The following is a 9367-nucleotide window of genomic DNA, read 5'->3' on the forward strand; positions in this document are numbered from 1 at the left end:
AGGCCACTAAAAAGCCTGCAAGAGTAGAAGAACATTCTGTTTTTCAACCTGAACAAGGAAGCCCCAGCAAGCTGGAGCATGCAAAAATTGCCAAAAAACTCAGTTTTGCTCCTCTCCACGGAAATCTTTAGTAAAAGGCGAAAATTTTATCGAACGAGTAAAACGGGACCAGGCACTTGCAAGGGCTCCTGGGTTCTTGGTGCCATCTCCTCGGACCTCAATTGGATCAAGGAGACCACCTGGAGGAGTAGGCTGTCCATGGTCTAGACATGCAAATGAGGCCACTAAAAATCCTGCAAGAGCTAGAGAAGAACATTCTGTTTTCAACCTGAACAAGGAAGCCCCAGCAAGCTGGAGCATGCAAAAAAAAAACTCAGTTTTGCTCCTCTCCACGGAAATCTTTAGTAAAAGGCGAAAGATTTATACGTTCTGAAGAGAAACCAGAGTATACATCGGGCAAGGGCTTCCTGGGTTCTTGGTGCCATCTCCTCGGACCTCAATTGGATCAAGGAGACCACCTGGGAGGAGTAGGCTGTCCATGGTCTAGACATGCAAATGAGGCCACTAAAAATCCTGCAAGAGCTAGAGAAGAACATTCTGTTTTTCAACCTGAACAAGGAAGCCCCAGCAAGCTGGAGCATGCAAAAATTGCCAAAAAACTCAGTTTTGCTCCTCTCCACGGAAATCTTTAGTAAAAGGCGAAAGATTTTACGTTCTGAAGAGAAACCAGAGTATACATCGGGCAAGGGCTTCCTGGGTTCTTGGTGCCATCTCCTCGGACCTCAATTGGATCAAGGACCACCTGGAGGAGTAGGCTGTCCATGTCTAGACATGCAAATGAGGCCACTAAAAAGCCTGCAAGAGCTAGAGAAGAACATTCTTTTCAACCTGAACAAGGAAGCCCAGCAAGCTGGAGCATGCAAAAATTGCCAAAAAACTCAGTTTTGCTCCTCTCCACGGAAATCTTTAGTAAAAGGCGAAAGATTTATACGTTCTGAAGAGAAACCAGAGTATACATCGGGCAAGGGCTTCCTGGGTTCTTGGTGCCATCTCCTCGGACCTCAATTGGATCAAGGAGACCACCTGGGAGGAGTAGGCTGTCCATGGTCTAGACATGCAAATGAGGCCACTAAAAATCCTGCAAGAGCTAGAGAAGAACATTCTGTTTTTCAACCTGAACAAGGAAGCCCCAGCAAGCTGGCGCATGCAAAAAAATTCAGTTTTGCTCCTCTCCACGGAAATCTTTAGTAAAAGGCGAAAGATTTTTACGTTCTGAAGAGAAACCAGAGTATACATCGGGCAAGGGCTTCCTGGGTTCTTGGTGCTATGTTCTAGACATGCAATGAGGCCACTAAAAATCCTGCAAGAGCCAGAGACAAACATTCTGTTTTTCAACCTTAACAAGGAAGCCCCAGCAAGCTGGAGCATGCAAAAATTGCCAAAAACTCAGTTTTGCTCCTCTCCACGGAAATCTTTAGTAAAAGGCGAAAGATTATACGTTCTGAAGAGAAACCAGAGTATACATCGGGCAAGGGCTTCCTGGGTTCTTGGTGCCATCTCCTCGGACCTCAATTGGATCAAGGAGGACCACCTGGGAGGAGTAGGCTGTCCATGTTCTAGACATGCAAATGAGGCCACTAAAAAGCCTGCAAGAGCTAGAGAAGAACATTCTTTTTTTTCAACCTGAACAAGGAAGCCCCAGCAAGCTGGAGCATGCAAAAATTGCCAAAAAACTCAGTTTTGCTCCTCTCCACGGAAATCTTTAGTAAAAGGCGAAAGATTTATACGTTCTGAAGAGAAACCAGAGTATACATCGGGCAAGGGCTTCCTGGGTTCTTGGTGCCATCTCCTCGGACCTCAATTGGATCAAGGAGACCACCTGGGAGGAGTAGGCTGTCCATGGTCTAGACATGCAAATGAGGCCACTAAAAAGCCTGCAAGAGCTAGAGAAGAACATTCTGTTTTCAACCTGAACAAGGAAGCCCCAGCAAGCTGGAGCATGCAAAAATTGCCAAAAAACTCAGTTTTGCTCCTCTCCACGGAAATCTTTAGTAAATGCGAAAGATTTATACGTTCTGAAGAGAAACCAGAGTATACATCGGCAAGGGCTTCCTGGGTTCTTGGTGCCATTCCTCGGACCTCAATTGGATCAAGGAGACCACCTGGGAGGAGTAGGCTGTCCATGGTCTAGACATGCAAATGAGGCCACTAAAAAGCCTGCAAGAGCTAGAGAAGAACATTCTGTTTTCAACCTGAACAAGGAAGCCCCAGCAAGCTGGAGCATGCAAAAATTGCCAAAAAACTCAGTTTTGCTCCTCTCCACGGAAATCTTTAGTAAAAGGCGAAAGATTTTTACGTTCTGAAGAGAAACCAGAGTATACATCGGGCAAGGGCTTCCTGGGTTCTTGGTGCCCATCTCCTCGGACCTCAATTGGATCAAGGAGACCACCTGAGGAGTAGGCTGTCCATGTATAGACATGCAAATGAGGCCACTAAAAAGCCTGCAAGCTAGAGAAGAACATTCTGTTTTTCAACCTGAACAAGGAAGCCCCAGCAAGCTGGAGCATGCAAAAATTGCCAAAAAACTCAGTTTTGCTCCTCTCCACGGAAATCTTAGTAAAAGGCGAAGATTTATACGTTCTGAAGAGAAACCAGAGTATACATCGGGCAAGGGCTTCCTGGGTTTCTCTGGTGCCATCTCCTCGGACCTCAATTGGATCAAGGAACCACCTGGGAGGAGCTGTCCATGTTCTAGACATGCAAATGAGGCCACTAAAAAGCCTGCAAGAGCTAGAGAGAACATTCTGTTTTTCAACCTGAACAGGAAGCCCCAGCAAGCTGGAGCATGCAAAAATTGCCAAAAAACTCAGTTTTGCTCCTCTCCACGGAAATCTTTAGTAAAAGGCGAAAGATTTTACGTTCTGAAGAGAAACCAGAGTATACATCGGGCAAGGGCTTCCTGGGTTCTTGGTGCTATGTTCTAGACATGCAAATGAGGCCACTAAAAATCCTGCAAGAGCCAGAGACAAACATTCTGTTTTTCAACCTTAACAAGGAAGCCCCAGCAAGCTGGAGCATGCAAAAATTGCCAAAAAACTCAGTTTTGCTCCTCTCCACGGAAATCTTTAGTAAAAGGCGAAAGATTTATACGTTCTGAAGAGAAACCAGAGTATACATCGGGCAAGGGCTTCCTGGGTTCTTGGTGCCATCTCCTCGGACCTCAATTGGATCAAGGAGACCACCTGGGAGGAGTAGGCTGTCCATGGTCTAGACATGCAAATGAGGCCACTAAAAATCCTGCAAGAGCTAGAGACAAACATTCTGTTTTTCAACCTGAACAAGGAAGCCCCAGCAAGCTGGAGCATGCAAAAATTGCCAAAAACTCAGTTTTGCTCCTCTCACGGAAATCTTTAGTAAAAGGCGAAAGATTTATACGTTCTGAAGAGAAACCAGAGTATACATCGGGCAAGGGCTTCCTGGGTTCTTGGTGCCATCTCCTCGGACCTCAATTGGATCAAGGAGACCACCTGGGAGGAGTAGGCTGTCCATGGTCTAGACATGCAAATGAGGCCACTAAAAATCCTGCAAGAGCTAGAGAAGAACATTCTGTTTTTCAACCTGAACAAGGAAGCCCCAGCAAGCTGGAGCATGCAAAAATTGCCAAAAAACTCAGTTTTGCTCCTCTCCACGGAAATCTTTAGTAAAAGGCGAAAGATTTTACGTTTGAAGAGAAACCAGAGTATACATCGGGCAAGGGCTTCCTGGGTTCTTGGTGCCATCTCCTCGGACCTCAATTGGATCAAGGAGACCACCTGGGAGGAGTAGGCTGTCCATGGTCTAGACATGCAAATGAGGCCACTAAAAAGCCTGCAAGAGCTAGAGAAGAACATTCTGTTTTTCAACCTGAACAAGGAAGCCCCAGCAAGCTGGAGCATGCAAAAATTGCCAAAAAACTCAGTTTTGCTCCTCTCCACGGAAATCTTTAGTAAAAGGCGAAAGATTTATACGTTCTGAAGAGAAACCAGAGTATACATCGGGCAAGGGCTTCCTGGGTTCTTGGTGCCATCTCCTCGGACCTCAATTGGATCAAGGAGACCACCTGGGAGAGTAGGCTGTCCATGGTCTAGACATGCAAATGAGGCCACTAAAAAGCCTGCAAGAGAGAGAAGAACATTCTGTTTTTCAACCTGAACAAGGAAGCCCCAGCAAGCTGGAGCATGCAAAAATTGCCAAAAACTCAGTTTTGCTCCTCTCCACGGAAATCTTTAGTAAAAGGCGAAAGATTTATACGTTCTGAAGAGAAACCAGAGTATACATCGGGCAAGGGCTTCCTGGGTTCTTGGTGCCATCTCCTCGGACCTCAATTGGATCAAGGAACCACCTGGGAGGAGTAGGCTGTCCATGTTCTAGACATGCAAATGAGGCCACTAAAAAGCCTGCAAGAGCTAGAGAAGAACATTCTGTTTTTCAACCTGAACAAGGAAGCCCCAGCAAGCTGGAGCATGCAAAAATTGCCAAAAAACTCAGTTTTGCTCCTCTCCACGGAAATCTTTAGTAAAAGGCGAAAGATTTATACGTTCTGAAGAGAAACCAGAGTATACATCGGGCAAGGGCTTCCTGGGTTCTTGGTGCCATCTCCTCGGACCTCAATTGGATCAAGGAGACCACCTGGGAGGAGTAGGCTGTCCATGGTCTAGACATGCAAATGAGGCCACTAAAAAGCCTGCAAGAGCTAGAGAAGAACATTCTGTTTTTCAACCTGAACAAGGAAGCCCCAGCAAGCTGGAGCATGCAAAAATTGCCAAAAAACTCAGTTTTGCTCCTCTCACGGAAATCTTTAGTAAAAGGCGAAAGATTTATACGTTCTGAAGAGAAACCGAGTATACATCGGGCAAGGGCTTCCTGGGTTCTTGGTGCCATCTCCTCGGACCTCAATTGGATCAAGGAGACCACCTGGGAGGAGTAGGCTGTCCATGGTCTAGACATGCAAATGAGGCCACTAAAAAGCCTGCAAGAGCTAGAGAAGAACATTCTGTTTTTCAACCTGAACAAGGAAGCCCCAGCAAGCTGGAGCATGCAAAAATTGCCAAAAACTCAGTTTTGCTCCTCTCCACGGAAATCTTTAGTAAAAGGCGAAAGATTTTACGTTCTGAAGAGAAACCAGAGTATACATCGGGCAAGGGCTTCCTGGGTTCTTGGTGCTATGTTCTAGACATGCAAATGAGGCCACTAAAAATCCTGCAAGAGCCAGAGACAAACATTCTGTTTTTCAACCTTAACAAGGAAGCCCCAGCAAGCTGGAGCATGCAAAAATTGCCAAAAAACTCAGTTTTGCTCCTCTCCACGGAAATCTTTAGTAAAAGGCGAAAGATTTACGTTCTGAAGAGAAACCAGAGTATACATCGGGCAAGGGCTTCCTGGGTTCTTGGTGCCATCTCCTCGGACCTCAATTGGATCAAGGAGACCACCTGGAGGAGTAGGCTGTCCATGGTCTAGACATGCAAATGAGGCCACTAAAAAGCCTGCAAGAGCTAGAGAAGAACATTCGTTTTTCAACCTGAACAAGGAAGCCCCAGCAAGCTGGAGCATGCAAAAATTGCCAAAAAACTCAGTTTTGCTCCTCTCCACGGAAATCTTTAGTAAAAGGCGAAAGATTTATACGTTCTGAAGAGAAACCAGAGTATACATCGGGCAAGGGCTTCCTGGGTTCTTGGTGCATCTCCTCGGACCTCAATTGGCACAAGGAACCACTGGGAGGAGTAGGCTGTCCATGTCTAGACATGCAAATGAGGCCACTAAAAGCCTGCAAGAGCTAGAGAAGAACATTCTGTTTTTCAACCTGAACAAGGAAGCCCCAGCAAGCTGGAGCATGCAAAAATTGCCAAAAAACTCAGTTTTGCTCCTCTCCACGGAAATCTTTAGTAAAAGGCGAAAGATTTTACGTTCTGAAGAGAAACCAGAGTATACATCGGGCAAGGGCTTCCTGGGTTCTTGGTGCTATGTTCTAGACATGCAAATGAGGCCACTAAAAATCCTGCAAGAGCCAGAGACAAACATTCTGTTTTTCAACCTTAACAAGGAAGCCCCAGCAAGCTGGAGCATGCAAAAATTGCCAAAAAACTCAGTTTTGCTCCTCTCCACGGAAATCTTTAGTAAAAGGCGAAAGATTTATACGTTCTGAAGAGAAACCAGAGTATACATCGGGCAAGGGCTTCCTGGGTTCTTGGTGCCATCTCCTCGGACCTCAATTGGATCAAGGAGACCACCTGAGGAGTAGGCTGTCCATGGTCTAGACATGCAAATGAGGCCACTAAAAAGCTGCAAGAGCTAGAGAAGAACATTCTGTTTTTCAACCTGAACAAGGAAGCCCCAGCAAGCTGGAGCATGCAAAAATTGCCAAAAAACTCAGTTTTGCTCCTCTCCACGGAAATCTTTAGTAAAAGGCGAAAGATTTATACGTTCTGAAGAGAAACCAGAGTATACATCGGGCAAGGGCTTCCTGGGTTCTTGGTATCATCTCCTCGGACCTCAATTGGCACAAGGAAACCACCTGGGAGGAGTAGGCTGTCCATGTTCTAGACATGCAAATGAGGCCACTAAAAAGCCTGCAAGAGCTAGAGAAGAACATTCTGTTTTTCAACCTGAACAAGGAAGCCCCAGCAAGCTGGAGCATGCAAAAATTGCCAAAAAACTCAGTTTTGCTCCTCTCCACGGAAATCTTTAGTAAAAGGCGAAAGATTTTACGTTCTGAAGAGAAACCAGAGTATACATCGGGCAAGGGCTTCCTGGGTTCTTGGTGCTATGTTCTAGACATGCAAATGAGGCCACTAAAAATCCTGCAAGAGCCAGAGACAACATTCTGTTTTTCAACCTTAACAAGGAAGCCCCAGCAAGCTGGAGCATGCAAAAATTGCCAAAAACTCAGTTTTGCTCCTCTCCACGGAAATCTTTAGTAAAAGGCGAAAGATTTATACGTTCTGAAGAGAAACCAGAGTATACATCGGGCAAGGGCTTCCTGGGTTCTTGGTGCCATCTCCTCGGACCTCAATTGGATCAAGGAGACCACCTGGAGGAGTAGGCTGTCCATGGTCTAGACATGCAAATGAGGCCACTAAAAATCCTGCAAGAGCTAGAGAAGAACATTCTGTTTTTCAACCTGAACAAGGAAGCCCCAGCAAGCTGGAGCATGCAAAAAAAAACTCAGTTTTGCTCCTCTCCACGGAAATCTTTAGTAAAAGGCGAAAGATTTATACGTTCTGAAGAGAAACCAGAGTATACATCGGGCAAGGGCTTCCTGGGTTCTTGGTGCCATCTCCTCGGACCTCAATTGGATCAAGGAGACCACCTGGGAGGAGTAGGCTGTCCATGGTCTAGACATGCAAATGAGGCCACTAAAAGCCTGCAAGAGCTAGAGAAGAACATTCTGTTTTTCAACCTGAACAAGGAAGCCCCAGCAAGCTGGAGCATGCAAAAATTGCCAAAAAACTCAGTTTTGCTCCTCTCCACGGAAATCTTTAGTAAAAGGCGAAAGATTTATACGTTCTGAAGAGAAACCAGAGTATACATCGGGCAAGGGCTTCCTGGGTTCTTGGTGCCATCTCCTCGGACCTCAATTGGATCAAGGAGACCACCTGGGAGGAGTAGGCTGTCCATGGTCTAGACATGCAAATGAGGCCACTAAAAATCCTGCAAGAGCTAGAGAAGAACATTCTGTTTTTCAACCTGAACAAGGAAGCCCCAGCAAGCTGGAGCATGCAAAAATTGCCAAAAAACTCAGTTTTGCTCCTCTCCACGGAAATCTTTAGTAAAAGGCGAAAGATTTATACGTTCTGAAGAGAAACCAGAGTATACATCGGGCAAGGGCTTCCTGGGTTCTTGGTGCCATCTCCTCGGACCTCAATTGGATCAAGGAGACCACCTGGGAGGAGTAGGCTGTCCATGGTCTAGACATGCAAATGAGGCCACTAAAAATCCTGCAAGAGCTAGAGAAGAACATTCTGTTTTTCAACCTGAACAAGGAAGCCCCAGCAAGCTGGAGCATGCAAAAATTGCCAAAAAACTCAGTTTTGCTCCTCTCCACGGAAATCTTTAGTAAAAGGCGAAAGATTTATACGTTCTGAAGAGAAACCAGAGTATACATCAGGCAAGGGCTTCCTGGGTTCTTGGTGCCATCTCCTCGGACCTCAATTCAAGGAGACCACCTGGAGGAGTAGGCTGTCCATGTTAGACATGCAAATGAGGCCACTAAAATCCTGCAAGAGCTAGAGAAGAACATTCTGTTTTTCAACCTGAACAAGGAAGCCCAGCAAGCTGGAGCATGCAAAAATTGCCAAAAAACTCAGTTTTGCTCCTCCCACGGAAATCTTTAGTAAAAGGCGAAAGATTTATACGTTTGAAGAGAAACCAGAGTATACATCGGGCAAGGGCTTCCTGGGTCTTGGTGCCATCTCCTCGGACCTCAATGGATCAAGGAGACCACCTGGGGGAGAAGGCTGTCCATGGTCTAGACATGCAAATGAGGCCACTAAAAAGCCTGCAAGAGCTAGAGAAGAACATTCTGTTTTTCAACCTGAACAAGGAACCCCAGCAAGCTGGAGCATGCAAAAATTGCCAAAAAACTCAGTTTTGCTCCTCTCCACGGAAATCTTTAGTAAAAGGCGAAAGATTTATACGTTCTGAAGAGAAACCAGAGTATACATCGGGCAAGGGCTTCCTGGGTTCTTGGTGCCATCTCCTCGGACCTCAATTGGATCAAGGAGACCACCTGAGGAGTAGGCTGTCCATGGTCTAGACATGCAAATGAGGCCACTAAAAAGCCTGCAAGAGCTAGAGAAGAACATTCTGTTTTTCAACCTGAACAAGGAAGCCCCAGCAAGCTGGAGCATGCAAAAATTGCCAAAAAACTCAGTTTTGCTCCTCTCCACGGAAATCTTTAGTAAAAGGCGAAAGATTTATACGTTCTGAAGAGAAACCGAGTATACATCGGGCAAGGGCTTCCTGGGTTCTTGGTGCCATCTCCTCGGACCTCAATTGGACAAGGAGACCACCTGGAGGAGTAGGCTGTCCATGTTCTAGACATGCAAATGAGGCCACTAAAAAGCCTGCAAGAGCTAGAGAAGAACATTCTGTTTTTCAACCTGAACAAGGAAGCCCCAGCAAGCTGGAGCATGCAAAAATTGCCAAAAACTCAGTTTTGCTCCTCTCCACGGAAATCTTTAGTAAAAGGCGAAAGATTTTACGTTCTGAAGAGAAACCAGAGTATACATCGGGCAAGGGCTTCCTGGGTTCTGGGCTATGTTCTAGACATGCAAATGAGGCCACTAAAATCCTGCAAGAGCCAGAGACAAACATTCTGTTTTCAACCTGA

The 9367-nt window shown here is 46.0% G+C and overlaps 31 non-coding genes and 3 pseudogenes across 31 annotated transcripts; all 34 read right to left on the reverse strand.

The window, feature by feature from the left end:
• Positions 1-59: 59 nt before the first annotated feature.
• On the reverse strand, positions 60-176 carry LOC122937004. Its single transcript, XR_006389436.1, has one exon. It is a non-coding gene; the product is annotated as a U5 spliceosomal RNA (small nuclear RNA).
• Positions 177-339: 163 nt separating this feature from the next.
• On the reverse strand, positions 340-449 carry LOC122936805 (annotated as a pseudogene).
• A 171-nt stretch (positions 450-620) lies between these two features.
• Positions 621-735, reverse strand: LOC122936739. The gene has a single exon (XR_006389253.1). It is a non-coding gene; the product is annotated as a U5 spliceosomal RNA (small nuclear RNA).
• Positions 736-898: 163 nt separating this feature from the next.
• On the reverse strand, positions 899-1014 carry LOC122936642. The gene has a single exon (XR_006389161.1). It is a non-coding gene; the product is annotated as a U5 spliceosomal RNA (small nuclear RNA).
• A 171-nt stretch (positions 1015-1185) lies between these two features.
• LOC122936973 lies at positions 1186-1292 on the reverse strand (annotated as a pseudogene).
• Positions 1293-1407: 115 nt separating this feature from the next.
• On the reverse strand, positions 1408-1521 carry LOC122936800. Its single transcript, XR_006389311.1, has one exon. It is a non-coding gene; the product is annotated as a U5 spliceosomal RNA (small nuclear RNA).
• Positions 1522-1694: 173 nt separating this feature from the next.
• On the reverse strand, positions 1695-1810 carry LOC122936440. The gene has a single exon (XR_006388966.1). It is a non-coding gene; the product is annotated as a U5 spliceosomal RNA (small nuclear RNA).
• A 170-nt stretch (positions 1811-1980) lies between these two features.
• Positions 1981-2095, reverse strand: LOC122936829. The gene has a single exon (XR_006389333.1). It is a non-coding gene; the product is annotated as a U5 spliceosomal RNA (small nuclear RNA).
• A 168-nt stretch (positions 2096-2263) lies between these two features.
• LOC122936529 lies at positions 2264-2379 on the reverse strand. The gene has a single exon (XR_006389052.1). It is a non-coding gene; the product is annotated as a U5 spliceosomal RNA (small nuclear RNA).
• A 167-nt stretch (positions 2380-2546) lies between these two features.
• Positions 2547-2660, reverse strand: LOC122936825. The gene has a single exon (XR_006389329.1). It is a non-coding gene; the product is annotated as a U5 spliceosomal RNA (small nuclear RNA).
• A 166-nt stretch (positions 2661-2826) lies between these two features.
• On the reverse strand, positions 2827-2941 carry LOC122936740. Its single transcript, XR_006389254.1, has one exon. It is a non-coding gene; the product is annotated as a U5 spliceosomal RNA (small nuclear RNA).
• Positions 2942-3057: 116 nt separating this feature from the next.
• Positions 3058-3173, reverse strand: LOC122936441. The gene has a single exon (XR_006388967.1). It is a non-coding gene; the product is annotated as a U5 spliceosomal RNA (small nuclear RNA).
• A 171-nt stretch (positions 3174-3344) lies between these two features.
• LOC122936787 lies at positions 3345-3458 on the reverse strand. The gene has a single exon (XR_006389298.1). It is a non-coding gene; the product is annotated as a U5 spliceosomal RNA (small nuclear RNA).
• A 171-nt stretch (positions 3459-3629) lies between these two features.
• Positions 3630-3743, reverse strand: LOC122936792. Its single transcript, XR_006389303.1, has one exon. It is a non-coding gene; the product is annotated as a U5 spliceosomal RNA (small nuclear RNA).
• A 171-nt stretch (positions 3744-3914) lies between these two features.
• Positions 3915-4030, reverse strand: LOC122936442. Its single transcript, XR_006388968.1, has one exon. It is a non-coding gene; the product is annotated as a U5 spliceosomal RNA (small nuclear RNA).
• A 168-nt stretch (positions 4031-4198) lies between these two features.
• On the reverse strand, positions 4199-4313 carry LOC122936572. Its single transcript, XR_006389093.1, has one exon. It is a non-coding gene; the product is annotated as a U5 spliceosomal RNA (small nuclear RNA).
• Positions 4314-4483: 170 nt separating this feature from the next.
• Positions 4484-4599, reverse strand: LOC122936443. The gene has a single exon (XR_006388969.1). It is a non-coding gene; the product is annotated as a U5 spliceosomal RNA (small nuclear RNA).
• A 171-nt stretch (positions 4600-4770) lies between these two features.
• Positions 4771-4884, reverse strand: LOC122936791. The gene has a single exon (XR_006389302.1). It is a non-coding gene; the product is annotated as a U5 spliceosomal RNA (small nuclear RNA).
• A 171-nt stretch (positions 4885-5055) lies between these two features.
• LOC122936777 lies at positions 5056-5169 on the reverse strand. Its single transcript, XR_006389289.1, has one exon. It is a non-coding gene; the product is annotated as a U5 spliceosomal RNA (small nuclear RNA).
• Positions 5170-5285: 116 nt separating this feature from the next.
• LOC122936771 lies at positions 5286-5399 on the reverse strand. The gene has a single exon (XR_006389283.1). It is a non-coding gene; the product is annotated as a U5 spliceosomal RNA (small nuclear RNA).
• A 169-nt stretch (positions 5400-5568) lies between these two features.
• LOC122936444 lies at positions 5569-5684 on the reverse strand. The gene has a single exon (XR_006388970.1). It is a non-coding gene; the product is annotated as a U5 spliceosomal RNA (small nuclear RNA).
• A 166-nt stretch (positions 5685-5850) lies between these two features.
• LOC122936741 lies at positions 5851-5965 on the reverse strand. Its single transcript, XR_006389255.1, has one exon. It is a non-coding gene; the product is annotated as a U5 spliceosomal RNA (small nuclear RNA).
• A 116-nt stretch (positions 5966-6081) lies between these two features.
• LOC122936445 lies at positions 6082-6197 on the reverse strand. The gene has a single exon (XR_006388971.1). It is a non-coding gene; the product is annotated as a U5 spliceosomal RNA (small nuclear RNA).
• Positions 6198-6365: 168 nt separating this feature from the next.
• On the reverse strand, positions 6366-6481 carry LOC122936446. Its single transcript, XR_006388972.1, has one exon. It is a non-coding gene; the product is annotated as a U5 spliceosomal RNA (small nuclear RNA).
• Positions 6482-6652: 171 nt separating this feature from the next.
• On the reverse strand, positions 6653-6767 carry LOC122936742. The gene has a single exon (XR_006389256.1). It is a non-coding gene; the product is annotated as a U5 spliceosomal RNA (small nuclear RNA).
• A 115-nt stretch (positions 6768-6882) lies between these two features.
• On the reverse strand, positions 6883-6997 carry LOC122936573. The gene has a single exon (XR_006389094.1). It is a non-coding gene; the product is annotated as a U5 spliceosomal RNA (small nuclear RNA).
• Positions 6998-7167: 170 nt separating this feature from the next.
• Positions 7168-7276, reverse strand: LOC122936823 (annotated as a pseudogene).
• Positions 7277-7446: 170 nt separating this feature from the next.
• LOC122936447 lies at positions 7447-7562 on the reverse strand. Its single transcript, XR_006388973.1, has one exon. It is a non-coding gene; the product is annotated as a U5 spliceosomal RNA (small nuclear RNA).
• Positions 7563-7733: 171 nt separating this feature from the next.
• Positions 7734-7849, reverse strand: LOC122936449. The gene has a single exon (XR_006388975.1). It is a non-coding gene; the product is annotated as a U5 spliceosomal RNA (small nuclear RNA).
• A 171-nt stretch (positions 7850-8020) lies between these two features.
• Positions 8021-8136, reverse strand: LOC122936451. Its single transcript, XR_006388976.1, has one exon. It is a non-coding gene; the product is annotated as a U5 spliceosomal RNA (small nuclear RNA).
• Positions 8137-8298: 162 nt separating this feature from the next.
• On the reverse strand, positions 8299-8412 carry LOC122936908. The gene has a single exon (XR_006389377.1). It is a non-coding gene; the product is annotated as a U5 spliceosomal RNA (small nuclear RNA).
• Positions 8413-8579: 167 nt separating this feature from the next.
• On the reverse strand, positions 8580-8695 carry LOC122936586. The gene has a single exon (XR_006389107.1). It is a non-coding gene; the product is annotated as a U5 spliceosomal RNA (small nuclear RNA).
• Positions 8696-8864: 169 nt separating this feature from the next.
• LOC122936590 lies at positions 8865-8979 on the reverse strand. The gene has a single exon (XR_006389111.1). It is a non-coding gene; the product is annotated as a U5 spliceosomal RNA (small nuclear RNA).
• A 169-nt stretch (positions 8980-9148) lies between these two features.
• Positions 9149-9262, reverse strand: LOC122936778. The gene has a single exon (XR_006389290.1). It is a non-coding gene; the product is annotated as a U5 spliceosomal RNA (small nuclear RNA).
• Between the last annotated feature and the right edge of the window lie 105 nt (positions 9263-9367).

The sequence above is a fragment of the Bufo gargarizans genome, chromosome 4 (assembly GCF_014858855.1).
Source record: "Bufo gargarizans isolate SCDJY-AF-19 chromosome 4, ASM1485885v1, whole genome shotgun sequence".
NCBI lineage: Eukaryota > Metazoa > Chordata > Amphibia > Anura > Bufonidae > Bufo > Bufo gargarizans.